The following is a 12,744-nucleotide window of genomic DNA, read 5'->3' on the forward strand; positions in this document are numbered from 1 at the left end:
TTTGATATCAGCAGATTTCGTGACTTTCGTGCAAGAATTATTTTCACGTCGGTCATGGTAATAGTTTTCTATCATCCAACAGTGGGTATTATACTTTATTCTACGACGTTATCGCTTACATGACTTTAATGGAAAGGACTTATACACTGCTGATCAAAAATTTAAGACTAAGAGCATAAATTTCTAGATTTATGCTAATTCTAATGTTTTTAGTTCAGTTAGAAATTACCAATCACCGCGTAAATGTGTTACCATGCCTTAAGCAAGAAAACTAACCGACGTTGAGCGCCTTTGAATTCTAGGATTCCATAATCAAGATTTGTCACAACGAGTGATAGCAGCTAAGGTTATATCGCAGTAAAACTGTTATTTGCAACTTTCTGAAGAACACTGAGAATTATGGAAAAGCAAAATCCTCTGGTAGCTTCTCCTGCATTGAGTAGAAGGATCAGACGGGTTCTTATGAATGACAGAGGACTTTCTTCTAGTCAAATTAAGGCGGTTATAGATGCTTATGGCAATCCAATAACCATCAGATAAGACTTACAACAAAAAGGCATGGTAATTAAAAAGCGTAAACAAATTCCTCGATTGCTTCCACGTAACCAAGTGGACCGCTTTAGGTTTGGTCGTGAATATCAAACCTGGGACGTTGAGAAGTGGAAGAAAATCCTGCTTTCTGATGAGAAAAAATTCAATTTAGATGGACCTGATGGCTTCCAGCGATATTGGCATGAAAAAAACATGCCCCTTAAAATTTTTCCACGCGTCATCGTGGTGGAGGGTCGTAATGGTATGGTGTGCCTTTTCTTACAGAGGGACGATGGAGCTCCAGGTGGTGCATGGTCGTCAGACAGCAGCTGGTTATGTTAGCACGCTACAGAAAGCATCTTTGATGATGGAGGGTTATCGTTTGTGTGGGGATGGATGGTTATTCCAAAAGGATAATGCTGCAATCCACACTGCAAAACGGATCTTGAGCGTTCTTCAAGAAAATCGATTCCATCTCTTGGAACATCCTGCATGCTCACTGGACTTGAACACAATTGAAAATGTTTGGGGATGGATAACAAGAGAGGTTTCTCGAAATGACAAACAATATTCAACAAAAAATGAACTTCGTGAAATCATCTTCAGAAACTGGAACAGGATTCCCCGCACCTTAACTGAGACCCTTATTTCTACCATGCCTCAAAGAAATTTTGAAGACATCAAAAGAAACGGAGATAGAACTCATGATTAAGTTTTATTGTTGAATGTTTCCATACACTTTTCAGACACTTTTTGTAGAATTTAATAGAATTTTTTATCTCTTGTCTTATGATTCTCATCATGTGTAAAAAGCCTAATTAAATAAAAATGTAAATTTTTAAAATAAATATTAGAAATGCGGCCTTTTGATTCCATAACATTTTAGATTGTAGTATTGGTAACTTTAAATCGGAAGACTTTAAAATCTATTCTTAAAAAAAGTTTGTCTTTTTATAAAGATTTTTAAGTGGTCTAAAATTTTTGATGAGCTGTGTATGTACGTAGGCCATGCGCGACTAGGGCAATGCATTTTACTGTTAAGATTTTCTTTGAATTTTATTCACAGTTATTAGATGTCCATTAAGTAATATTTCCATATTTTCAATTTTATTTAAAAAGGTTTATGGCTTAAGTTATAACTTTTATACACATGCTAGAATCCAAATTGTTTCATGAATATTGATAAAAATTGGAATAAGATTTCTACACGTAAGGTTGAATACACACACACCACACACACACATACACACATACACACATACATACATATATATATATGTATATATATATATATATATATATATTAATCCTGCAATAAAGTATGTGCTACAAAACACTCGTTGGAGCAATATTTTGATGGTAAACAGCTGTTGCGAGAATAATGATGTAAATAATCCATTGTGTACACGGAGTTTTTTACACAATTGAAAATATGATGAAAGTAAACTGGTATTACTTGAGATCTTGGGAAACTTATTTGTAATCCGTTTCCAGCGACATCCAACTGTTTTTATTCGCCCATGGCTGTTCACTTCAGGAAGAGTGGACATTTGGTTTATTTTCGACAACGTCGTAACTCTCGCTTTCCCTTTTTTACCCTTAACTGCTAACATTTAATAAGGGACGATTCTGATAAAGGAGAAAGTATTGCCGTTTGCAGGGACGGAATTTGTCCATCTAACACATAGTTTGCAATTTTCTTACCTTGCAATAATCTCTTTTTTTATATCCTGAGAGAGTTCAAAATATATTTCGTGGCCTAGTAGAGAAGGCCCTGTTAGTGGGGCATTAGAATACGCCGACTGCCCCCTGCAGAGGGTAAAAGTCCCTCAATGGGGGGTCCTGGGTATGACCTTAAACTATATCCAGTGCTGAGGCCCCAGCATGTGGGCTTTGGGGAGTGTGGAGTCACCCTTTAATTACCATTGCTCCAAGGTCCACTCTGACCCGGAGTGATAGTACCTATTAGGGTCCCAGCTAAGGGTTAAATAGAAACCGACGAGAAAACAACAAATATATTCTATTAAAAAAAGTTTTCTTCAAAATCTTTGGATTCGGCATTAAATAACCCGAAAAGGGTTAATATGCCATAAAACAAAAACAACCAACCAACCAACCTAGTAGAGGATGCCCTTTTCTCTTCTCTGCAACCCCTTTCTTACAGAATAGATGTTGCGAGTTTGTCCCTGCTTTATCGTAATTTTCATGGCAAGTGCTTCTCTGAGGTCCAATCTATGGTTCCCCTCCCCAAACTCTCACAAGAAACACTCGTCTAGCTGAAAACACTATCAATAATTTCCACCACTCTTTAACTGTGCCTAAATCTAAACGTAGATTAAATGAAATAATTTTCCTTTAAGGTGGAACTGCCTTCCGTTTGTCTGCTTTCCAGCTGACTAAACTATGGTTTTCTTCAAGTCCAACGAAAACAAGTTCTTGGTAAGCCATTCCACTTAAGTTAACAAATTTACCGAATTTCCATTACTAACGATTACTATATTGCCCAATTGATATAAGTACACTCTTTTACACTTATCCTCGAGTGGTCTCAATCCTTGCTAAGTGACGATGCCTATGTAAAAGCAAACACTCCTTACATTAAGTGGCCTCATGATCTGTCTGGAAAAAAATCCATAAAAATGATTTGTGTGCGAACTCCTAGTGATTTTCAGATAATAGCCAACTAAGAATGCAGCTTAAACTGTGTCTGCCTTTGTTTAAAAAGATGTTGCTAACGAAACACCAAAGAAACCGGTCGGTAGAAGAAAAAACATGAAAATATGGAAGCCGAAAAAAACGGAGGTTAGATATTTGAAAGATGAAAGAGAAGAAAAATAAACGTAAGAATTGAAAATTGCTTGGAGAGAAAAATTGTAAAAGGTTAAAATGCAGAGTACAAACTGTTTAAAGAAAGAAATAAAATTAAGAAAAAAAGCAAAATACAAAAGTTGCGAGTTTGGTTATGGTAAATACTCACGTTCAGCTGTGCAAATAGATGGCGAAATTTGATCGGTACTCGCTCGGCATGTGACTACCCTTTTAGACCAAAAGAAAAAAAAATGAAAGCAAGGTAAAGAAACACACGAATAACGATAATGAATGAATAATAACTAAATAATGATGTAGATAAAAACCATGAAACAGTAAATGTAGACTCAGTGGCCAAAAAGACGAATGAGTGAATACGGCAAACTATTTCGTAAAAAATAAATTAAAAAAAAACAGAAAAAACTGCGCAGTTAAAACAGCCCATTGACACAAGTGCAAACGGTTGCATTTATAACACGCATACAAATAATACAGCGATAATCCGGGAATAGCATAACAAATAAAAAGAAAAAAATATCATCTAGGACATAGCGATATAAACAAACTCTTTGAAGTATGGCATATTAGTAAACGAGAAGAGAAAATATACCAGGTCAGAGATTTCGCCGTCCCAGCAGATCATAAAACTTGTCAGACAAGCATAAAAATATGGGAACATAAATAATGTCATTATCATGAAAATAAATGTAAGAGAAATGTAAAAATCCTGAAATAATATATAAAGACTAAAAAAATGATCAAAGTGAAATATAAAAAAAATTGAGAGTTTAAAACGGAAATATATGGATGAAAATTACTAAAATTTATCGATAATATTTGAGTGCGGAAACCAACATACATAAATATATACAAATCTATATAAACAAGTACATAACCTATGAGTGTATATATATATATATATATATATATATATATATATATATATATATATAATTAGAGGAAGCTATTCTTCAAAGTTAAGTTTTTTCCTATGAAACGAGCCTCATGCCTGTTGAGGATAACATCTGTATAGCTCTATCTTTAGAACCCAATCCCCTCAACCCAATAAGCCTACAAACTCTAATCCCTAAGACCAACAGAAAAAAGAATGAAGACACCGATAAATAAGTTAATAAACAAATATGAAAATAAATAAACTAAAAATTCGCATCCAATTCAACCCTGTTCACCGCGATACTGAATCTTCACCCTCATGACCCGTTTAAAAAAAAGAAGCCCTTTTTGCCGAAAGTAAATTTTCGCTCTTCATTTAGAATTCCGCTTTCGAAAAGAAGGGTTGTTGCCTGAAGAGGTCTCTAGTTACTAAATACTAGTAGACCGAAACATGCTCATGACTGTGTAGCAACAAACTACTGCTTATGTAAAGACAAATTAAATATATATATATATACAAATGTATATATATATACATGAATTTATATATATATATGTATATATACACATAAATAAATAAATAAATTTATATATATATATATATATATATATATATATATATATATATATATATATATATTTAAAACAAAATGTTTGGAATATATTAAAATTCCGGTAGCTTCTATATACCAATAAACTCAAAGTCAAAATTGATTGACTCAATTATTAAAGCTTCATGATAATCAGTTTCCATAATCGAGAATGCATATAATATTTTCGAAAAATGAAGACAACCAAATCTAAAATGAGAAAATCATATGCTGTATTTCCTAATGCGTTACAATCGTTTCGTAACTACTTGAACGTATTCAAATATTATATCATCTAAAATGATCAAAAAATAGCTACTCTGCCGACGGCTAAATGCATGTATTATATATATATATATATATATATATATATATATATATATATATATATATATATATATATATATATATATATAATTATTTTTTTACTATAATAATTAAATACCTACAGACACTAGTGTTTCATCCTTTCGGGATTCTTCAGTGCAGGGTGTCACGATTACTACCAGTCGAACGATTCGAACCCCGCGACACGAGACATCTCTGGCTTAACACATTCATAATCTATATGATGAAGAATTAAGCAGTTGAACTTACTACTGTAAATTTATAATATTTTAATTTTTGAAATAAGAAAAAAATTAAAAAAATAAAATTGGTATAGGGGTAAGTTCACCTTCTTCAAATGCTTCAAATTGGGATTATGAATATATTCGTATATACTTAACACGTGTATTTCGCCGTCTGAAGAATAGCTCATTTGCAATATATTTGAATGATATAATATTTGAATTTGTCCATTAGTTACGAAACAATTGTAATGCATAAGGATATACACCATATGATTTTTTCATTTCATATTTGGTTATCTTGATGTTGCGAAAATATTATATATATATATATATATATATATATATATATATATATATATATATATATATGCGCAGTGTATCACAAAAGTTAATACACCCCTCACATTTCTGCAGATATTTATGTATACCTTTTTTCTGGGGCCACACTGACAAAATGACATTTTGACACAAAAAAAGTTAGTTAACGTGCAGCTTATATAATAAAATTAATTTATTTTTCCTTTCACAATAACTTTTAACAAATAATCATTAAATCTAAATCCCTGCCAACAAAAGTTAGTACACCCCTAAGAAATTACACCCCCAAATATTCAAATTGAGTATTGCTTGTCATTTTCCCTCCAAAATGCCATGTGACTCATTCCTGTTAATAGGTCCAAGTGTGCATAGGGTGCAAGTGTGTTTAAATTTGTAGTGCAACTCTCACACTTTCTCATACTTGTCACTAAATGTTCCAGCTTTGCACCACATAGCAAAGAACCCTCTGAGGATCTTAAATGAGGTATTGTCGCACTACGTGAAGGTGGTTATAATAACAAGAAGATGCAAACTAAGAGAAGAAACTAAAAAAATGTCTTAACTGGAATAAAAAGATTGCGACCTTCCAACTAAAGAATATTGATGATTTAAAAATGCAGAACCCAACATACATGATATATGTAAACCTATATGCACAAGTACATAACCTGTTACTGTTTATACATATATATATATATATATATATATATATATATATATATATATATATATATATATAATGAATTAAAAGATTTAAGTTTGTGTCTTCATGGGACAACACTAAAAAATGATTTTTTTGACACAATGAAAAGTATTCTGTCTGTAGCATGTATAACAGAGTTAATTTATTCTTCCCTCAAATTAACTCAAAATATAGCACTTAAAAGCTAAATCCGTGGCAACAAAATTTGTCAATATTAATATACAACATGTAAACTCTCAATATTTTGTGTGGCCACCATCATTATCCAAAACTGCCTTTACTCTTGTGGCCATATAGTTTACCCGAATATCACATAGAATGCTCTTCCACTCTACTATTATAACATCGCGGAGCTTGCGGATATTTGAGACTTTGCGTACTTCAACCTTCTGCTTGAAGATGGTCCAACGATGTTTTAATGAGTTCCAGTCTGGAAGTAACAAATTGGCTTTAGATCAGCTTAAATTTTCGCCCCTAAATCAGTTTAAAATATCCACCAACAGGCAACAAAGCATATCTAATCGTAATTGTTGTTGTTCAACGTAACGTTCAGTCCACATGCCACAGCTTTCTCTTAGTTGTCGTTATTAGCTCATTAATCTGTACTTTTCTGGTTTATCCAATCGAGAAATCGGCCGCAGATTGAAATGTGATAAGAAAACGGTACGAAAGACTGTGTACCAAAATACCGGCAGTGTTCGTGATGACTCTAAATCTGGTCGTACTAGAGTAAATTCCAACAGGGAGTGCAATACTATCAAGATCCGAAGCCTAAGAAACATATTTTAAACAGCTTCCCAATTCCAACAACAGTGCTATCTTGTTAAAAAGTGCTCTCTTTCTACTGTCAAGAACAGATTAAAGGAATTTAATTTGCGAGGATATGTTGCAAGACGCAAGTCAATGATTTCTGTAAAGAACAGAAAGCGCCGTCTGGACTTCGTCAGATGCAATGAAGATCGAGACTCTTTATATTTCTCAAAATGCTTTTTAGCGACGAAAGCAAGTTCACAAGTTCAATAGGCGAGGCAGTGATGGTAGGCAGTACGTCAGTCGGAGAAAAAACGAAGAATTTAATCCTAGGTGCTATGTTTAAACGCTGCAAGGTGGTGGAGGTTCAGTTTTGGTGTGGGGTAGTATTAGTACCAATGGTCCAGGGTCTATCGTTCGCTTGCAAGGTCGAGTTAATTCGAAAAAGTACATTAATATGTTGACTGAACATTTTTACCCTTCTTTGGTCGGAATTTAGACGATAATCCATCTTCATGAAGGATAATGCTACCATTCAGAGCTGACAATGTCAATAGGTTCTTGGAAGACAGATGACAATGTCAATAGGTTTTTGGAAGAGCATGATATTCCGTGTTTGGATTGGCCTGCACAATCTCAAGACCTCAATCGCATCGAAAACGCATCACATTACATCAGGCAAGAGCTACGTAATGATAACATTTCAAATTTGGATTAACTTTGGACAAATTTTCTTTAAAAAGTGGGATACTCTTTTTCCCGAAATATTGCTACAGTCTAATTCAAGGAGTTCCAAAAAGATTGCAGGCTGTCAAATTCTAGAAGGGCTATTCCACTAAATATTAACTAGTTCATTGTGTTCCTGTTGTATTTATGTTGGATTAATGTTCGAAATTTACTTTAAAATAACAATTTTCCATTGTGCGAACTTTCTTTTTGACTTCGCAATTTGAAATTTTGTTTTTAATTGACGTGAACACTAAACTATTTCAATTAAAATTCAAATATGAACAGGTAAATTTGTAGAAGAATAGAATACGAATTAAATTTTTAGAAGATTAAAAGGCGACTCAAATGTGTTTTTTAAACAGTTACATAAAATTGAGCTTTATTTTTTAGTTTTTTGAAAAATTACAAGTGCAGACTTTCTTTTTGCCGCCCGTGTATATGTATTATATACACACGTATATCAATATATATATATATATATATATATATATATATATATATATATATACATATATATATTCTTCCATTGTCATAGCTTGCATTCTGTTTCTTGATATCCATCTACATATATGCGGATATCCTCATATCCTCCTTTCTCCGGAAGAACTTAGTTATTTTGCATAAAATTGTGCATTGATTACAAATCCGGTTTGGTAAAATGTGAATTTCTTTTTTATTTATTCCATCAGTAAATGTGTTTATATTCTTGAGACCCAACTATTTATATAACAAAAATTATTTTCCAATGTGAGTCTATATTAGTGATTTGTAAAATGGTTTCAAATAGTTACAATTTTAAAAAGATTTTAGGGCATCTGTAATGAAGTTTTCATACATCTGTTGATAGAAGTCGATAAAATTTAGTGTAATTAGAAGTCGGGATTTTTTAAAGACAAAATAACCAAACAGTCAGTACTATAAAAGTAGTAGAAAATTCTTTATTGACAGGGATGCATTTCACGCGTGTGGTACTGATCGTAGTCTTTACTTAGTTGTAGTATTTTATTTCTCGGATTCTGTATCATATTTAAACACGAAAAACAACATGGCGACCTGAGTAGAGGCATTTCCGCATTAAACATAGGTGACTGATACATTACGAGAATTTTCTAGAGATAGTGTTAATCACGCAAACTTACAGTTTGTAGTAAAGAAATGTTTGTTTAGTACATTTTTAAACTGAAATCAACCAATGTATGTTCTCACTCAGTCAACCATATTGTGTTAATGAGACGTAGTAGTAGTAGTAGTAGTAGTAGTAGTAGTAGTAGTAGTAGTAGTAGTAGTAGTATCAAAATATATTGTGAAATGTAAAAAAAAAATCTTACAGTTTCAGTATTTAAAAATTGTATTGATTGTTAGATAATTGCATTCTATCGAATTCTGGATATGTAATTTGTTTTTATGTGATTTCTTGGCTTTACTATACTTAAAATGTACTAACACTGCTGGAAAATTCACCCAGCTTTAGTCTTTTACTTAACACATTAACCTACGATCATAGTGCAGTGTCTGTGCTGTGCGGAGTTGTCATACGTGGCGAGGTTCTCTTTGATATTATTTTGGTATTTATATGTGATATGGCGTGGCTCGAACATGTGATTACGATCCACTTACGTTTGAGGAATGAAACTGGTTTGGAGTTCGTTGAAGCTGCGGATTAGAATGCGAACACTAAACGATTCACTTGCCAACTTATTTACGAATATTTGATACTCAGTACCAACGTTTATTATTGTTTCTAACGGAATAAACCTATTCTATATTTTGTATCTGTGTATTGTATTGCACTTGACGATAAAACAATAGGTCTGGTGCGCTTATCGTGTTCAGTTGGACTCAATCCTAGAAGGTAAACACTCCCAGGTATTATTTTCCTCTTCGATACAGATTGAGGATTGTTTGAGACGCAATTATCCGAAAATATTGAGATTTATTTTCGGCTAGTTTTCAATCGAACTAGTGTCCCCTTCGGTGGCGCTGGCTCTATCTTTTAAAATACCTTGTATCACATTGCACGACAAGCGGATGCACATAAATGTCTCCTGTTAAGCAGGATTTTCTTTAAACACAATGAACAACGAAATTGACACTCTAGATTAGTGTTGGAACGATTACTCGCAGTACGAATATATATATATATATATATATATATATATATATATATATATATATATATATATATCATAATAACGAAATTAGGAAAAATTGGACCGAACGAAACTCAGGGTAAATATGATACATGTAAAAAAAATGACACGAGTGGATAAAAAGTAAACCTGGCACGGAAGAATATATTCTTATAATATATGCGTCTCTCCTCACAAATGTACTTTTCCATCCATCTCTCCAGCCAGCTAAGCAGCCAGCCAACGCGGCCGTAGCCGAGATTGAATTCACTACACGAGTTTGTAGAATAATTCGAACATTCGCCAGGTTATCAAGGGTATTTTTATCGTGACGCCATCACTTGGTGGGATGCCTACCACGGCTTAAGAGAGTCCAATCTACCCTCAAGAGAAGTATAGACCATGCCAGTTTCTCAACCTGGTATTTTACCTCGCGGTAAATACATCCTTACTAAATACTCACCAATCTGGCTCAAGGAGGAGTTTGGTAGAGTTCTCAAAGATCAAATCATAGAACTTTGACCTCTTGACAGCCAATTTTCTGTCCGAAAACGGATTACAAAGATTTTCCCAAAATAGCTTCACTCTCTTATGGATTATAAAAAAAAAAGAATGATTTTACAGCGGGATATTTTACGTAATACTGGCAAGGGAAATAATTAACTTTCAGAAATTTCTATTGAAGCCAAAAGCATTATGATCTGGAAATATAGCTTACTGGAAGAGCAAACGACTACAGATCGAATGATCCGTTGTTCAAGCCCGGATTTACCTAACCATTTTTTAGTATTATTATTAATTACGTAAATTTACGATAAAATAAGAGGTATCATTTAAAATCGCCGCAAATCATTTCTTTGTTGTCATATTTTAAAACTAAACACTAATAAAAAAGTGATCTTCCCTTCTTCAAGCACGAATATATATATATATATTTATATATATATACCTACATACATACATACATACATACATACATATATATATATATATATATATATATATATATATATATATATATATATATAATATAATATAAAGCTTAACGTCTGTGTTTTTCTGGTTACGAATAGGCTCGTATATAGCTGACTACTTTAAAAAACTGATTACATATAATGATAGAAGATGTATAAGGACACAGCAATGGGTATGTTTGATCTCGTAGAACAGTGGTTCATAAAAATTGTGGGGTCTGCATCCGCGCCTGGTCCAAAAGTATAGATATAAAAAATTTAAAAATAAAAAAAATAAACGTTTACAAGTTTTTTTTTTATATAGATGTACATAATAATACTTTGATAAGTATGTTTTAACTTAAATAGGAATGGTATAATAAAATTGTGGGGTCTGCGTTCGCGCCTGGCCTCCATAGAATGGAAATAGGCACACACTTTAATAAAGACTTTTCATATCTATCTGCGTAAGTATACTTTGATAATTATGTTTCAGTTTGAAGAAATGTGGTATAAAAAAATTATGGGGTGTTCGTTCGCGCCTAATCTCCATAGAATGGAAAAATGTCACAAAGTGTAACAATGTTTTTTAATATAGATCCACAGAATATTGTGATAAGTGTTTCAGTGTGAGCAGGTATGATATAATAGATTAGCGGGTGTATCTATTTTATTTTTACTTTCATCATATTTTCTTTGGTTTTGATACCCCCAAATTCGAAGCTATCTCTTTACAACCCTTCCTTTTCATAACCTTTCATAAATCAGAGTCCATTTTCTGTAGGCTGTTTTTGAACCCAGTCAACGACGGGTACTTTTGCTAGTACATATATATATATATATATATATATATATATATATATATATATATATATATACATAATACATACAAATATAATAACAATAATTATGCTTATATTTTTTTAATTATTATTAATTCATATTTATTTTTAATTATTATTATCGTTATTATTATTGAATTAAAGCTATATTAATATTATACATATAAATAAAAATAAGATAAATACTCTAAGCGCGGAATGGTTTTAAATAATCACGTTTAATTCAGAAAAGGATGAATGTCTCCTCTCTGAAAATAAACAATGTCCAGAAAATACAAATCGTCCAAACATTTGTATGGGAAATGCCTTTTATTACCTAATGTTAATAGAAATTATTTCTTAGCTAGCTAACGGAAGCAACACGTGTATATATAAAATGGGTCCTACGTATTTTAGCCTGAAGAGTCCATACGATGAAAAACGCGAATAATAATGTGTAGTTTAACTGCTAAATACAGTTTCATTATATATATATATATATATATATATATATATATATATATATATATATATATATATATATATATATATATATATATATATATATATAAATGATGGGGTAGCAGTATCAGAATTTTTGTAGGAATTTTTGACACCCCTAACACGAAACTGCGAATACAATATAAAAATCTCGTAATTTCTCTGTTAAAAGTGGGTTATTTATTTTCTTTATGGATTATACTTCCAAAATAAACTATTACAGTTGTTTTAAAAGTAATAAAAATATTTTTATTTTTTTTTAAAACAGTAATGAATTTTCCGAACTCAATATTTTTCAATTTTTAAACTCAATATTTTTAAATTTTAAAAATCTATCAAAATTTTTCTATTGATTCTATTTTTACGATATTTTCAGGGTCAATGTGAAATTTTATGTTCTTTCCAATAAACCGAATATAATATTTTAGACAAACGTTTTTTTTAA

Source organism: Euprymna scolopes, chromosome 35, assembly GCF_053919585.1.
Source record: "Euprymna scolopes isolate OS-2025 chromosome 35, ASM5391958v1, whole genome shotgun sequence".
Classification (NCBI taxonomy): domain Eukaryota; kingdom Metazoa; phylum Mollusca; class Cephalopoda; order Sepiida; family Sepiolidae; genus Euprymna; species Euprymna scolopes.